This window comes from Sus scrofa, chromosome 3 (assembly GCF_054392235.1).
Source record: "Sus scrofa isolate SSC_HxYL_T2T_F1_AM1 chromosome 3, Sscrofa_HxYL_maternal_Yorkshire_Landrace_v2.0, whole genome shotgun sequence".
Classification (NCBI taxonomy): domain Eukaryota; kingdom Metazoa; phylum Chordata; class Mammalia; order Artiodactyla; family Suidae; genus Sus; species Sus scrofa.
Genome location: NC_139385.1, coordinates 12,659,624 through 12,673,115, shown reverse-complemented (window position 1 = coordinate 12,673,115; position 13,492 = coordinate 12,659,624). Strand labels below are relative to the sequence as shown.

The 13,492-nt window shown below is 50.0% G+C and overlaps 1 long non-coding RNA gene across 4 annotated transcripts in view; it reads left to right on the top strand.

Annotated features, from left to right (window-relative positions):
• The window catches only part of LOC102157493 (uncharacterized), a 978,951-nt gene that overhangs the window by 676,643 nt on the left and 288,816 nt on the right, over positions 1-13,492 (top strand). For 2 of the 4 annotated variants that reach the window (XR_014840343.1, XR_002342334.2), the window contains exon 1: positions 11,630-11,776. The exons of the other annotated variants lie outside the window; for them this stretch is intronic. This is a non-coding gene — a long non-coding RNA (uncharacterized LOC102157493). Of the gene's footprint in view, positions 1-11,629; positions 11,777-13,492 lie in introns of those variants that run through there. 4 annotated transcript variants of the gene reach the window in all.

The window sequence follows — 13,492 nt, the reverse complement described above, 5'->3', positions numbered from 1 at the left end:
GTTCTGAAATAGCCGAGCAGGAAGCTGCAGCTTCTGAAGCTTCTGGCATCATGATACTTCCTTTAGGAGCTAAATCGTAGACTCAGAAGAGACACGCAGATGAAAACACTGGGTATCGTGGTGTCTCCGGGCACGTGAATGGATCCAGATTGTCTGTGTGAGTCGGGGTGGAAGAGAGAAATAGGGGAAACAGGGCTGGCCAGGAGCAGCATCTCCCTGCTTCTGCTTCTGGCACGTGTTCTCATTAACCCCCAAGCACCCACGGGACATTTCCTAAGTCCTCCCCAGACCTCTGAGCCCTCAGTCATTCTTTGGCTCCTGATGCCCCACTTCTGGCTTACTTTACTTTCACGATAGTCTGGACCATTCAGGTGTCCAGATATTTGTCTGCCCAGCCGGCCTCTTTTCGGGCATCCCCTTGTATCTCCAGCTCTCTATTCAAGGGATCCTTCCAAGGAGTTCCTGTTGTGGCTCATCAGTTAACAAATCCGACTAGGAACCATGAGGTTGCGGGTTCAGTCCCTGCTGTTGCTCAGTGGGTTAAGGATCCAGCATTGCCGTGAGCTGTAGTGTAGGTTGCAGATGCGGCTTGGATCCCACATTGCTGTGGCTCTGGCCTAGGCCGGTGGCTACAGCTCTGATTCGACTCCTAGCCTGGGAACCTCCATATGCCACAGGAGTGGCCCAAGAAATGGCAAAAAGACCAAAAAAAAAAGGGAGTTCCCGTCGTGGCGCAGTGGTTAACGAATCCGACTAGGAACCATGAGGTTGCGGGTTCGGTCCCTGCCCTTGCTCAGTGGGTTAACGATCCGGCATTGCCGTGAGCTGTGGTGTAGGTTGCAGACGCGGCTCGGATCCCACATTGCTGTGGCTCTGGCATAGGCCGGTGGCTACAGCTCCGATTCCACCCCTAGCCTGGGAACCTCCATATGCCGCGGGAGTGGCCCAAGAAATAGCAACAACAACAACAACAACAAAAAGACAAAAAAAATAAAAATAAAAAATAAAATAAAAAGGGAATCCTTCCAAGAAAGTGAATGAATTCCAATAAAGAACAGCAGCCAAGGATGAATACCATGTGGATTGGATGGAAGAGCCTTACTGGAACTAGGACAAAAGGATGAGACCCTGGTCAACTAGACTGGATTCAAGGCTGAGAGCTCTGTCCATTGGGAAAGTGAGGAGCAAATCAGATCCGGAGAGAAAGGCAAGCCAGACCAATGTTCCACACAGAGATTGTGGTCCACAGGTTGCAGATTGAGTCTCATCCAAGTGTCACCATCCCTATTTTCCAGGTGCAGGTGGAAAGGTTGGTGCAAGATCCCCGAAGCTGGAAGTTGCAGACCTTACCTGGTTATGGTCTCGGGCCCTATCAGTATCCTCATTACACGGGAGATCCGAGGTTCATAAATCCAGAAGGAAGCAGGGATGGGTGCAGAAAAGCCAGAAACTAATACCTGCTCACGGCCATGCCACATCTACAGCCACATTTCTGCCCTTACATGTATTTCTCAAAATACCGTCAATGAACAATTCAATATTCCTGTACAACTGAAAATACTCCCACCTCTTTACCAAAGAAAGGGCACATTAAGCTCCTATCCCTCATGCCTTCAGGTCCACATTCAGAATCTCTGCTTGATACTTCACCTCTGCTGCTGCATGAACCTGTCTGGATGTTTGGCAGTCTGTGCAGTAGATGGCTACCTGAATACTACCCACCCAGGTCACATACCATGTGAGGCTCAAAGAAGAAGAAAGAAGAGGGGAAAGTAATTAAAATACAAAAAGGCATATTTAGGAGTTCCCTGGTGGCCTAGTGGTTGAGGACTTGACATTGTCACTGCTGTGGCTCAGGTTTTATCCTTGGCCCAGGAACTTCCACATGCTGTGGGTGTGGCCCAAAAAAAAAAGCACATATTTGATATTTTTATTTTTAATTTATTCATTTGCCTTTTCTAGGTCCGCTCCCGCGGCATATGGAGATTCCCAGGCTAGGGGTCAAATCGGAGCTGTAGCCACCGGCCCACGCCAGAGCCACAGCAATGCGGGATCCGAGCCACCTCTGCGACCTACACCACAGCTCACGGCAATGCCAGATCCTTAACCCACTGAGCAAGGCCAGGGATCGAACCTGCAACCTCCTGGCTCCTAGGCAGATTCATTAACCACTGTGCCACGACGGAAACTCCCATATTTGATAGTGGCCACATGGCTCATGTATATCTATCCACCTCTTTCTGTTTCCACTTGTACCTCTGTGTATCTATCTTTACATGTCCAAAGTGAGCTCTTGGTTTCCCCCTAAAACCTGTGCCATCTCTGCGGCTTAGATCAGAAACCCTAAGGACGACCTTGACATCCTCTTCTCGTGCTTTATCAACCCTGTCAGCAAGACTCATTGGTTTTGCATTCAGTGTACACCCAGAATCCAACCACGTGGCACCGCTTCCTGGTGAGGACCCTGGTGCAAACACCACCAGCTCTTGCCAGGATAGCTGCCTGCCACTGCCTCCTCCCGTGACAGACTGCCCATTCCTGCCCACCGGAGTCGGTTCTCAACACAGCAGGCAAAGCAAACCTGTTGAAGTTGCCCTATTAATACACAGCATCCTGCCTTAAGCCCCAGTGGCATCCAGAAACCAAACTCCTCCTTATGCCTACAGGGAATCTGTGATCTGGTGCCCCCGTGCCTCTCCCTCATGCCACTCCAGCTACCCTGCCTCTTCATCCTCCAGCAGGGCTGGCTCATCCCCACCCCACAGCGTGGGCCCTGGCTATGCCTCCCACTTGGAAATAGCCACATGGTTTGTTCCCTGCTGTCCTTCATATCCTTATTCAAATGTCACCTTCCTGGGGACATCTGCTCTGACCACATGGTTTAATATCGTAAACTTCTTCCAACAGCTAAGTTCCCTTTTCTGCCCTTATTTTCCCCTGTACGCCTTATCACCTTCGACTATCATGTATATTTGATTTATCAATGTGGTTTATTATCTGCACAAACTCCATAAAGGGAATTTTTTTTGATTCATTCCTTTGCCCCTTGGCCCAAGCAGTGCTTGGCACTGAATGAACAAGTGAATGAATGAATGCGCGACTGGCTTACGGGGCCACAGCTGGTCTTCAGCAGTTGGTAACGGTAATGCTTCTCTCTTCCAGGACCCATTCCACTTTCTCTCATCTTTTTTTTTTCTCTCCATGTCTGCAGCATGAGGAAGTTCCTGGGCAGGGATCAAACCTGAGCCATAGCAGTGACCCTGAGCTACAGCAGTGACCATACAGAGTCCTTAACCATGAGGTCACCAGGGAACTCCCTACCTCACCTTTTCCCAGCACTGCAGCCAACGGAGGGCAGGTTAGGAAGACCCGAATCTGCCTCTTGAGCCCTTAGTGACTTGCTGTCATCTCCCATTTTCCTTTATTGCACATCAGAGTGATGTGTCTGTCCCAGGGGTCCCCTGAGCTCCATCTGCATGTTTCCTACTCCCAATTATGCAACAGCAGCCCGATTTCTCCCTGATATTTCAGGCATCCCAGCCCATGACATTAACCACCCCTGTCCCAGGAGGAGCAAATGGTGGGAAATATCCAGGCGTCGGTCTTCGTTTCCAATTCCATGCTCTCTTCAGAGAGTTAAAATCAGGGATATAGGAAGTAAAACATTAATAAATGAGTCATTAGGGATATTCATGAGACTTGCTTCTCCTACATTTTCTTTTTTGTCTTTTTAGGGCCACACCCGAGGCATATGGAGGTTCCCAGGCTAGGGGGCCAGTCGGAGCTGTAGCTGCAGGCCCACGACACAGCCACAGCCACAGCCACAGCCATGCGGGATCTGAACCGCGTCTGCAACCTACATCACAGGTCACAGCAATGCCAGATCCTTAACCTGCCAAGCGAGGTCAGGGATCGAACCTGCGTCCTCATGGATGCTAGCCAGATTCATTTCTGCTGAGCCACGTCGGGGACTCCACTTTTCCCACATTTTCTTCCTTGGTGCTGGACTCATCTTGTGTTTTCGCTCTGAAGCCAACAGCACCATATTCCAAACCATGGTGCACAACTTTCAGAAAGAACCTTGAAAGTCTTGTCTTCCAACTGGCTTTGTAATTGAGCCATCAGTAAGCCCTTCCACCCGTCTGTAACGTCAGATGCTTCTGGGTGATGGGATTCATGATGAGAGTGGATTGCATGGGCATCAGCTCATTGCCTTTCTTCTCCGCCCGGGGAGAACATTCTTTGGTCAGAAGCAATGTTGTGTGAGACAGTGAATAACATATTCAGTAACTTGACAGATGACGGTGCTAGCAGAGAGGCCTGGCAGGCCAGGAAGCAGAAGCAAAATCAAATCCAGAGTAAAAGGCTGCTCCAACAGGATACATGGCCCAGCCCCTTCTTACAGAAAGGGCTCCATGTAATTAACCTGCCACCAGGTAGCTGGAGGACCTCCACCAGGTGTGTTAACACACTGGTGCTCCCCCATGTCCAAGGTTGGTTACAGATGTTGGCATACTGGTCAGCCTAGAGTGACAGCTGGTGACAGAAGGGCCTTGGTGAGAGGAAGGCCATAGTGCTGAGCCATTCTTACCTGACATGCCTAGAACCAGAGTTGCCATTTTGTTCCCTGGGCCCTTTCATTGCGTGTTTGCAGAGGGGGGTGACTGCTATTGAAGAAAGGGACAGTCTGTCCATCTCATTATTAAGCATCTCAACGGCGGGGGGCCTCTTGGTGAGCATTTACATTGGACACAGATAGTCTCATCCTCTGGCCAAGGGTACAATTCTATCCCACAGAATTCTTTCCCCAGCTGCCTTGTCATCCATATCCTGGTCTTGTTCCCTCCAAGTCCCTGTCATTGTAACCACCCTAACCTGCCGCCCTGGGTTCTTCGTTTGCAGTGTGTTGTCTGTATTAGCAGCAGCCTGATTGAGCTACCGTAATTTTAGGGGATCGTGAGCAATGACATAATAATCTGCTTTTGCTGTTGTTGGTGGGGATTTGGAGGAGGGTGAGCTCCAAGGAATGGCAGGAATGCTGGAGAATAAGGCCAAAGAGAACAGGGACCAAGGAAACCCAAGGAGCTCGGTAGCATGAATTTTGATGGTCCCCCAGATTGCAGCTGCTGGAATAGGTGAGCCTTACTTACCATGTTCATGGTCACAGCTCAAGAGTCACATTCTGGTGCAGAGCATCCGATGGATCCCGCCCAGGTGCCATATCTCTGCTGCTGGGCTCTTCAGACTGTCTCTCGTGGGAAAGAATCAGTTTTCTGAAAGGAAGTCGAGTGCCAGTCTCAAAGGTGAAATGGACACTGAGCAGCCATAAGCTCTACTAATGTCTGTTCTGCTGGACCCCTTGGTCTGAAGATCTTTAAGATGTTCAGAGGTCTGTTGGTGGGGCTGGTTGGACTGGTTGGGTGGGAGTGGGGTGGTCATTACTCAAGGATGTACCGAGAGAGTGGTGCATAAAACATGTAAATGGGAGTCCTTCCCACCCCCTACCTCTCTCTTTTCCCCCCTTCATCTCCCCATCCACAGTGTCAGCTGCTGATCCTGCTGTTTGATATGTGATAATCCCATATTATCACACCTGAGAGCCACTCCCATGCATCTCAGAGGTGACCTTTGTCCCACTGACCTGTACTCTATCTTTTAAAGAACTGCCCTGACCTCAGGCACACAGCCCCATTTTTCTGTTGGGGAAGGTAAGGCTGCTGGTTACATTCACTCTCAGCTTTCCAGACGTGAAATCCTATAAAAGGCCACCTCAAAGGAGCGAGAAAGCAAAAGCTCCCAAGCCCCGGTGCTCAGCCTCCTGGCACATTTTCATTAGGTCTTAATGAAGCTCGGGTCTGCAGTCCCTGAGGCCCTTTTTAATTTCCACTTGATCTGGCTCGCCTGCTCCTTAGCCCCGAGGACTCCCAGAAGTACGCTGGCTGAGTCTTAGGCTCAGGTGTCACGCAGAACGAAAAGCTGGGGACTGGGGACAGGGAAGGAGAGGGGAACGAACTGGAAAGATGCTTTCTATGGCTTCCAAGAGCAGCAGCACTCTGTCTCTAAGAGCTTCTCACTGCATGGTTGCCTGCTGAGTCCCAGCTTCTTGAGAGGGGACGTGGGGAGGGAACATAGGCTGGAATGTCAGAGAACCTGGGCTCCATCCATACAGCTCTGGTAGCTCCCAGCTCCATTCCTTGCCTGCTTCCCCTTCAGCCTTGGCTGTGCCTTCCTCAGGGTGTTGTCAAGAACAGGGTCTGAGTAAGAACGGTTGCGCACATACGTGCGGGTTAATCATTCCCGCCAGCGGTTAGGCACGCTGCCTTTTAAGTTATATTATTTTATTGCATAGCCGCAGCTAGTTCTGGAGCTGAAACATTATGAAACCCATTTCATCAGTGAGAAAACGGAATAGTTATCATACGTTTTAGCTGATATCAGGATCCCGTGAGACTTGAAAGCTTGTACTTCCATGGTCAGGCTCTGCTGCCTCTGGCTTTGCATTAAGAACGCCCTATCTGGGAGTTCCCATCGTGGCTCAGCAGGAAAGAACCTGACTAGGATCCCTGAAGATGTGGCCTCACTCAGTGGGTTAAGGATCCGGTATTGCCGTGAGCTGTGGTATAGATCGCAGACGTGGCTCGGATCCAGCGTGGCTGTGGCTGTGGCTGTGGTCAGCAGCTGTGGCTCCAACTCGACCCCTAGCCTGGGAATTTCCATATGCTGCAGGTGCGGCCCTAAAAAGAAGAAGAAAAAAAACGCCTTGTCTGGGGTGGAGCAGCCACTTTATAATTGTTGCCCCACTATTTCAACAGACGCTTCCAGGCCTGTGAGTCCAGCTGACTCCACCCATGTGGGCCGAGCTGCCATGAGCAGTATTTCGACCGTCACTGAGAACATTTTCGTATGCTAAGAAGAATTAATAATTCATGTTCAGTAATCTGCCTGGTGTTTTTCCCATCGGTGTTTCTGTCTGGGGGACAGAGTGGCCGAGAGGCGATGTCTCTGGAGGAAAGGCTGGGCCGTGTTCATGGCTCTCTCGGAGGAGGAGGGCCTGGTGGCTGAGTCTCTGCTGCTGAAGGCAGCAGAATGACAGAGGGGGGATGGCAAGGCAATGCCACCCTCGTTTGGGGCATCCTTCATGCTTTGTGTCGGCTGCTGGGGAGCTGCCTCTGTCCTCACAGGGACCTTGCTCTGCTACCACCTGCCATTTCTATCCTGTCTGGCTTTTCACATCGATTGTTTTAAATCAAGTGCCCTGTGATTTTTCTGGACTTTGTGCAACCTGAGTAAGCAGACCACGCAGGGCAGCAAACCACGCAGGTCCAGAGGGCTTTTCCAATTTAGGCTAATGTCTATGTGACTCTTGAGCTTGGAGGAATTTTCCAAGCCACTAATTTATACTTTGCCAGGCAACAAGAGTGATGAGTGAGTGGTATTATTTTAGGCTTTCTAAATTGGAGCACCGCTTTTGGGTACTAGATGTTCTCAATTTCTTATTCCTTCCACTCAGAGATCTGGCAATTTTGTGTTGTGTTCTTTAAAAGGGAAGTTAGGTTTTTCAGAAAAGTATTTGAGGCCCCTCTCCTCAGGAGGCTACATGAAAGCTTTTGAGTCTGCAGTTTATTCAGCAAATATTTATCACCTGCCTATTAGTTGTCAGGCTCTGAGCTAAGTGCTGCAGGCGTATAAAGATTGAATTAGTCCTTCCTGCCCCCATCTAATTCATACATTTTTGAGCACTACCCTTGACCAGCTACTGGCAGGTATGGGAGCTGGAGCTATTTGTCAATCAGGACTGTATCCTGCTTCAAAGAACAGAAAACCAAATAGAAGTGCCTTAAATAAATAAGGGTTGCTGGTATTAGTTAATAGGCTCTCTGATGTTTAGGATGATATGTCTGCTTTCCGGGGGCCTCTTCCTCACGATCCCAAGGTGGCTGCTGCAGATCCAGCCATAACGTTCCATTCAAGGCAAGAGAGACAAGCAGAGGGTGGCAAAGAGAATTGAGAAAAGTCTTTTTTTTTTTTTTTTTAACTGAGACTTTTGGCAAATACAGGAGCCTTGTTGTAATTTTTTAGGGGAGTCTATTGGGAAGGAGAAGTGGGGAGCATCCACCAGCATGTGCTGGAGAATGTCAGGTGTTGCCTGGGTAAAGCTGAAGGTACAGGAACACGAGGTCCTGAGAAGGAGGCTGCAGTGATTTCCCCACCATCCAGATTAGCCCATAGGAGGCAGATGGGCTCCTGGGCTGAGAACAGCTGGGACATGCTGGGCCACGTACACTAGGCCTTGTTTCTCTCTGACAAGTTAGTTGAAGGAGCTGAGCTCCGCTGGCATAGAGAGATGAGATTGTGAGAATGGCGGGGAAGAAGGAGGCAGAGGCTGGAGCAATGAGGTTGCAAGCGGAGTTTGTCCACCCCCAGAGTGGTTGGGCGTCTGAGCCGGAGAGACTCGGGCTCCCCCACCGCAGGGGAGTGCTTGGGTGTTTATAGACAGGGGTCGTCTTGTGGAGCCCTGTAGTGTGTAGCCTTGGGGCTGTCTCTGTCTTTGGAAACGCAATCCATTACATGGGCCTGTTCGATGCGAAGGAGTCTGTGTCCTTTTAGGCCTAGTTGCATCTTCCATCTAAGAAACATGACCACTTCAATCCACTCCTGGGCTCAAGGAGTGCTCCCCAATTACACAGGTGCTGTGAGGCTCCTAGGGGTCAGAAAGGGGCGGGGGGCGCCAGGCCATGATAGGTCCTGATACCTCCCAGCATCCTTTGCTTTGGAATCTGTCTTTGTCAAAAGACACGCACGCATATTGGGGAGGGTCCTATATCCAGTCCGGTGTGAGAATTAAAACAAGATTATTGGCTGAAGGTAAACAGAGACTTGGAAGAACTGTCCTATGTAAGTGACTTATGTAAGTGATTGAAATCACCTCTCGGGAGGGCTCCTCGCTCAGGGGGACGCCCGCACCCACACTCCTCTTTAGAGCAGGTATTACTGCTTCGCTTCTGACTTAAATAAACCACTCCTGTGCGTGCTCTCCCACATGGTGTCCTGCGACTCGAACGAGACCCTTTCTTACCGTTTCTACAGTCTTTGCCTCCTTGAAACACGCTTGCTTCCCACAGGGGGCAAGAATCAGGGCACGTCTGCTCTAGCCTCTCGTTAGTCTAGTGGCTAGGATTCCTGGTTTTCGACCAGGCTGCCCAGGTTCACTTCCTGAGCAGAGAATGAAGATCTTGCTCCAAGCCATCACTCCCTGCTCCCTCTCCACTAAGCTAAGGACGTTCATAAAGGTTACCCAGATCCTTTGCTGTCTCAGGCATTCCTGTTACATTTTCCGGTGTGAATTCCCTGTGGACTCTGAGTTGACTTTCCCCAGAAACCCAAGGCTGGCATTGCCGTGGAAGAAGGGTAGAAAGTATCGTCCGTGCCCTCACTGTGCCAAGGAACAAGCAGATCACATATCCAGTCGCATCAGGGCCTCACCCTTAGGATCTTATTTAACCTTAATTTCTTCCTTAGATGCCCCCATCTCCAAAGAGGGGGTTCCAGCTTCAGCAGGTGAATTTGGGAGGATCACAAGCCTTCAGTCCATAACAAGAGCTTCTCATTCAGCCTAAGAGGAGAAGAATTCAAGGCATTATTCCCCGTCTCCCCCATAAAGGATTCTAAGAGTCCCATAGAGGGGCAGATCAGATGACACATGAGGTGTGCATGCCTGTCCATCAAAAAGGTCGTTTCCCGACTCCAGGAGCTCTTCTAGCGGCGAGCATCGTGCCTGTCCCGGAGTAGGTTGTCATTAATGTTTCATAAATGAATATGTGACATTCAGCCTTTAAATTTGCCGGCTCAAAGGAAGTGATGAATAGACTAAGATCTGTGTAGGGGTGGACCCCACGTCCTTGAGAGTCAGCAGAAAAGTGTTTCCAGTTGTGTACCGTATAAAGGTCTCTCCAGGGGAGAGGTTCTCCGTGCCCCCCTGCACCGGGCATGTTTGTAAAAGGGCCAATCACTTTCTGACTCATCCAGGCAGGATTATTGTCTCGAGGATGCGTTGATTTCATAATTGCATCAGTCATGGAGACAATGGGTCCTCTGTCATTACTTATTAGCTTCAAATAAAATGTAAAATAGGAGTTCCCATCATGGCTCAGCGGTTAATGAACCCGACTATTATCCATGAGGACGATTCCTGGCCATGGGCAGTGGGTTAAGGATCCAGCATTGCCGTGAGCTACGGTGCAGGTCACAGAGGAGGCTTGGGATCCAGAGTGCCTGTGTCTGTGGCGTAGGCCAGCAGCTATAGCTCCAATCCCACCCCTAGCCTGGGGACCTCCATATACCTCCGGTATGGCCCCAAAAAGGAAGGAAAAAAAAAAGTAAAACATGCACATTACTCTTTCCTAGAATCAAAACCTGACTTGGAGTTTCTTCCGCTACATTGTTAAAGGTGAATGGAGGAGTGCCGTGGTGGGAGGACACCAGGGGTTGTGGAATCATCTGGAAGGACTCCCCTCTGAGAAGCAGCCACAGGGGCCACCGTGGGAAAATGTATTGAATCACTGTTCTCCCATTTAGGCTTTTCATGGCCCGGGTCAAGGAATGAAACATCCATGACACTCATTTTGTAAAAGCTACTCTTGCCTCCCCCTGCCCCCCCGCGACCCCGGATTGCGGTCAGGATCAAATGAGATAATTTGTCTGCAGTACTTAGCATCATGCCTGAGACTCCACCAGCCACCTATGAATGTTAGTTCTGTGTGCATATGTAACAACACAAATGATCTGATATGCTTTTCAGAACAGGGCCATGGAGATGGGGCCAATTAGGATGCCGAGAGGGCAATTTGCTCGTTAGATGAGAACGTTTGTCTTCCAGATGGATTCGTTTGAAGCCAATCAGGAGGTTTCAGTCCATCTGAGCGATCCAGTTAGCTAACAGGTTTGCAGATGTGGTTTTAGTCTGAGACCCTGAAACCCCTCTTACATGTTGTTGTCAGAAGGGATTTCACACAGGGCGTTAAACTGTGTTAAACCTCAGTCTCTCCCCCCCCCCCCCAGGTCTCTCCTTCACTCCCACACTCTTCTCCACACTGACAATCGTTCTGATACCAGATGCCTGAGGGTTTTTCCCCCACCAAGCAAATCTCTGACATCAGCTGGTGCTCTGCAATTGAACTCAATGCTGACGCGATCCGTGTGGAGATAGGGTTGGATCCCACAGGTTAAGGCTTAGTCCTGCAACAGTGCCCCCCTCCCCCCACCCCCGATGTCAATTGCAAATCTAGGTTGTCACCTGTGCTGTTGTTGATAGGGCCTGGAGTAGGCACAGGTAGTTGTAGAAGTGCCAGTAAGGGAAGGAAACCTTGGGGACATTGGGAGACCACTGTATGTCAATAATTGCCCAAGAAAGCCATCAAAACTAAGGCAGGCTGGCCTGACTGGTGGAGGCACAAGAATCGCCTCAGGTCATGGGGTGGGGGATGGGGCAAGGTCTGCATTCAGAATCAGACCTGCCCTTCAGCTGATTTGAATACACGCCTTATCAAACCACAAGGAGGAGCGAGCAAGAGGCAGTCTTTTCCGACCCTGACTCCCCTTGGATGATAAAACTGTAGCCCACGGGATCCTGGGGGCAGAGCTTCCATGCCTGCCCGCTTGCATCTCTCACAAGCGTCCTATTACTTAAGAAGCTATTTCTTGCCTATCACTTTGTCTCTCGCTGAATTTCTTCTGCACGGAGGCGTGAAGACCCTGAACTCATGAGTCCAGACACCGGGTGAGTGATTCCAATTTAAAAACTGTGGGTTCAAGTCCCAATCTGGGTTCTGGCCAAGTTCAGGCCATTCGTGCTGTCAGTTTCAGATGCAGAAGCTTCTGTCCCCACAGAGTGGGGGTGAATCACCTCCTGGTACATGATGTGTTCACTAACCCAGAGATTCTCAAGGAAAAGCAGAGAGGGGGAGAAGACAGCTCTCTTCCTCTTCCTCTGTAAAGACATTGCAGGAAAACAAGGCCTGAGAGTCCCGGGTCTCGGGCTCCTTCCTGGGACGGCCCCCACGTGAGGGACCTTGGCTTTGTGCCAGAAGGAATTCAAGAGGGAACCACCGTAGAGAGAAGGCAGGTTATTGAGAGACACACATGTTCCACAGACAAATGTGGTCTATCTCAAAGGTGAGAGTGACCTTGAAACTTGGGGTGGTTCGTTTATATGGGCTGGGTAATTTCTTAGGCTAATGAGCAGAAGGGTTATACCAATGGTTTTGAGGTAGGTGTCAGTATTTTCAGGAATTGGGCCACCGCCCCCCTTTTTGGCCTTTTCTGGTCCATCTGGGAGCAGTTGTGGCTGGTGGGTGTGCCACTTAGCATGCTAATGTGTCACAATGTAATGCATTACAATAAGCATGTAATGAGGCTTAAGTAGACTGCCAGTGGCGTCTCCCACCCTGCCGTCTTGGGCTTGGCAGTGTTTGGGGAAAAGTGACTCTGGCTGGGATCGTCCGTGTCAGAAAGTAAGACACATGAACACGGGGAATCTTGACAAGGCTCTTTCCTTCTGCAGAAGGGCGCGAGTGCTCAAAAAACACGCCAGAGAGGGACGACCGCCTCCCAATTATCCCTAATGCAGGCGGGGTACCTGTCCCCTTTGCGCGGGTCAGGTCGGGGCGCACATTCTCCGTTGGCTAAATTGAAACAAACTGTTACTGGGAGAAGAGGGAAAGAGGCGGGTGGAGGCGGGTGTCTCCGAGGAAGCAGGAGGAAAATGGAGTAACCCAGGCTGCCTTTGATGGAAAAGACATATGTTAATTCTCACAGTAGGTGCTAACCTGTTTTTGTTGTGTCCTCAAAGGGCCTCGAGGGCTGGCTGTGTCATCTTTTTAAGAAATGTGCCCTGCCCCTTCCCTTCTGTACTCAGAATCATCCCGTATTCACCTGCGGGAACAGATTGTGAAACGGAGATTCTAGAATTTTCAGCATGGTTTTTCCAAGTCTGTGCACCTTCTCTTGTCGATTCTTTTTTCTTTTGTAACAACTTATAGGATTAAGCAACTGCCTGAACCTCCACTGTTTTTCAGGCTTTAAAAGGAGAAAGATATAAGAATCCATGCTGTCACCTTGGGGGAGGGAGGGTGCTACCAGGGTCAGTCTACTGTCCTTAGGCGGTAAGTTTGCCCTTGTTTAACATATGAAACACCCAAAGCTCCCCGCAGAGGTTAAGAGGTTTGCCCGAGGCCACCGGGAGGTCAGAAAACCTGCCTACCTCTGTGTCTTTCCTTTTTGCTTGGTTGCTTTAAAATACAATTCGATGCTTGTAAAATAAGGATGGGGAACTAGCTGATCTCTGAGGTCTCTTAGAAATCTAAAAGTCCACGTCGGTGTGACTCTGGCATTTGTTGAAGGCGCTTCAGCAGCATTGTGCCTGGGGCTGGTGCTGACCTGTGGAGGGAAGATAGAAAAGGGAACCCTTTGAATATGCCCTGGAGGATGGAGGTGT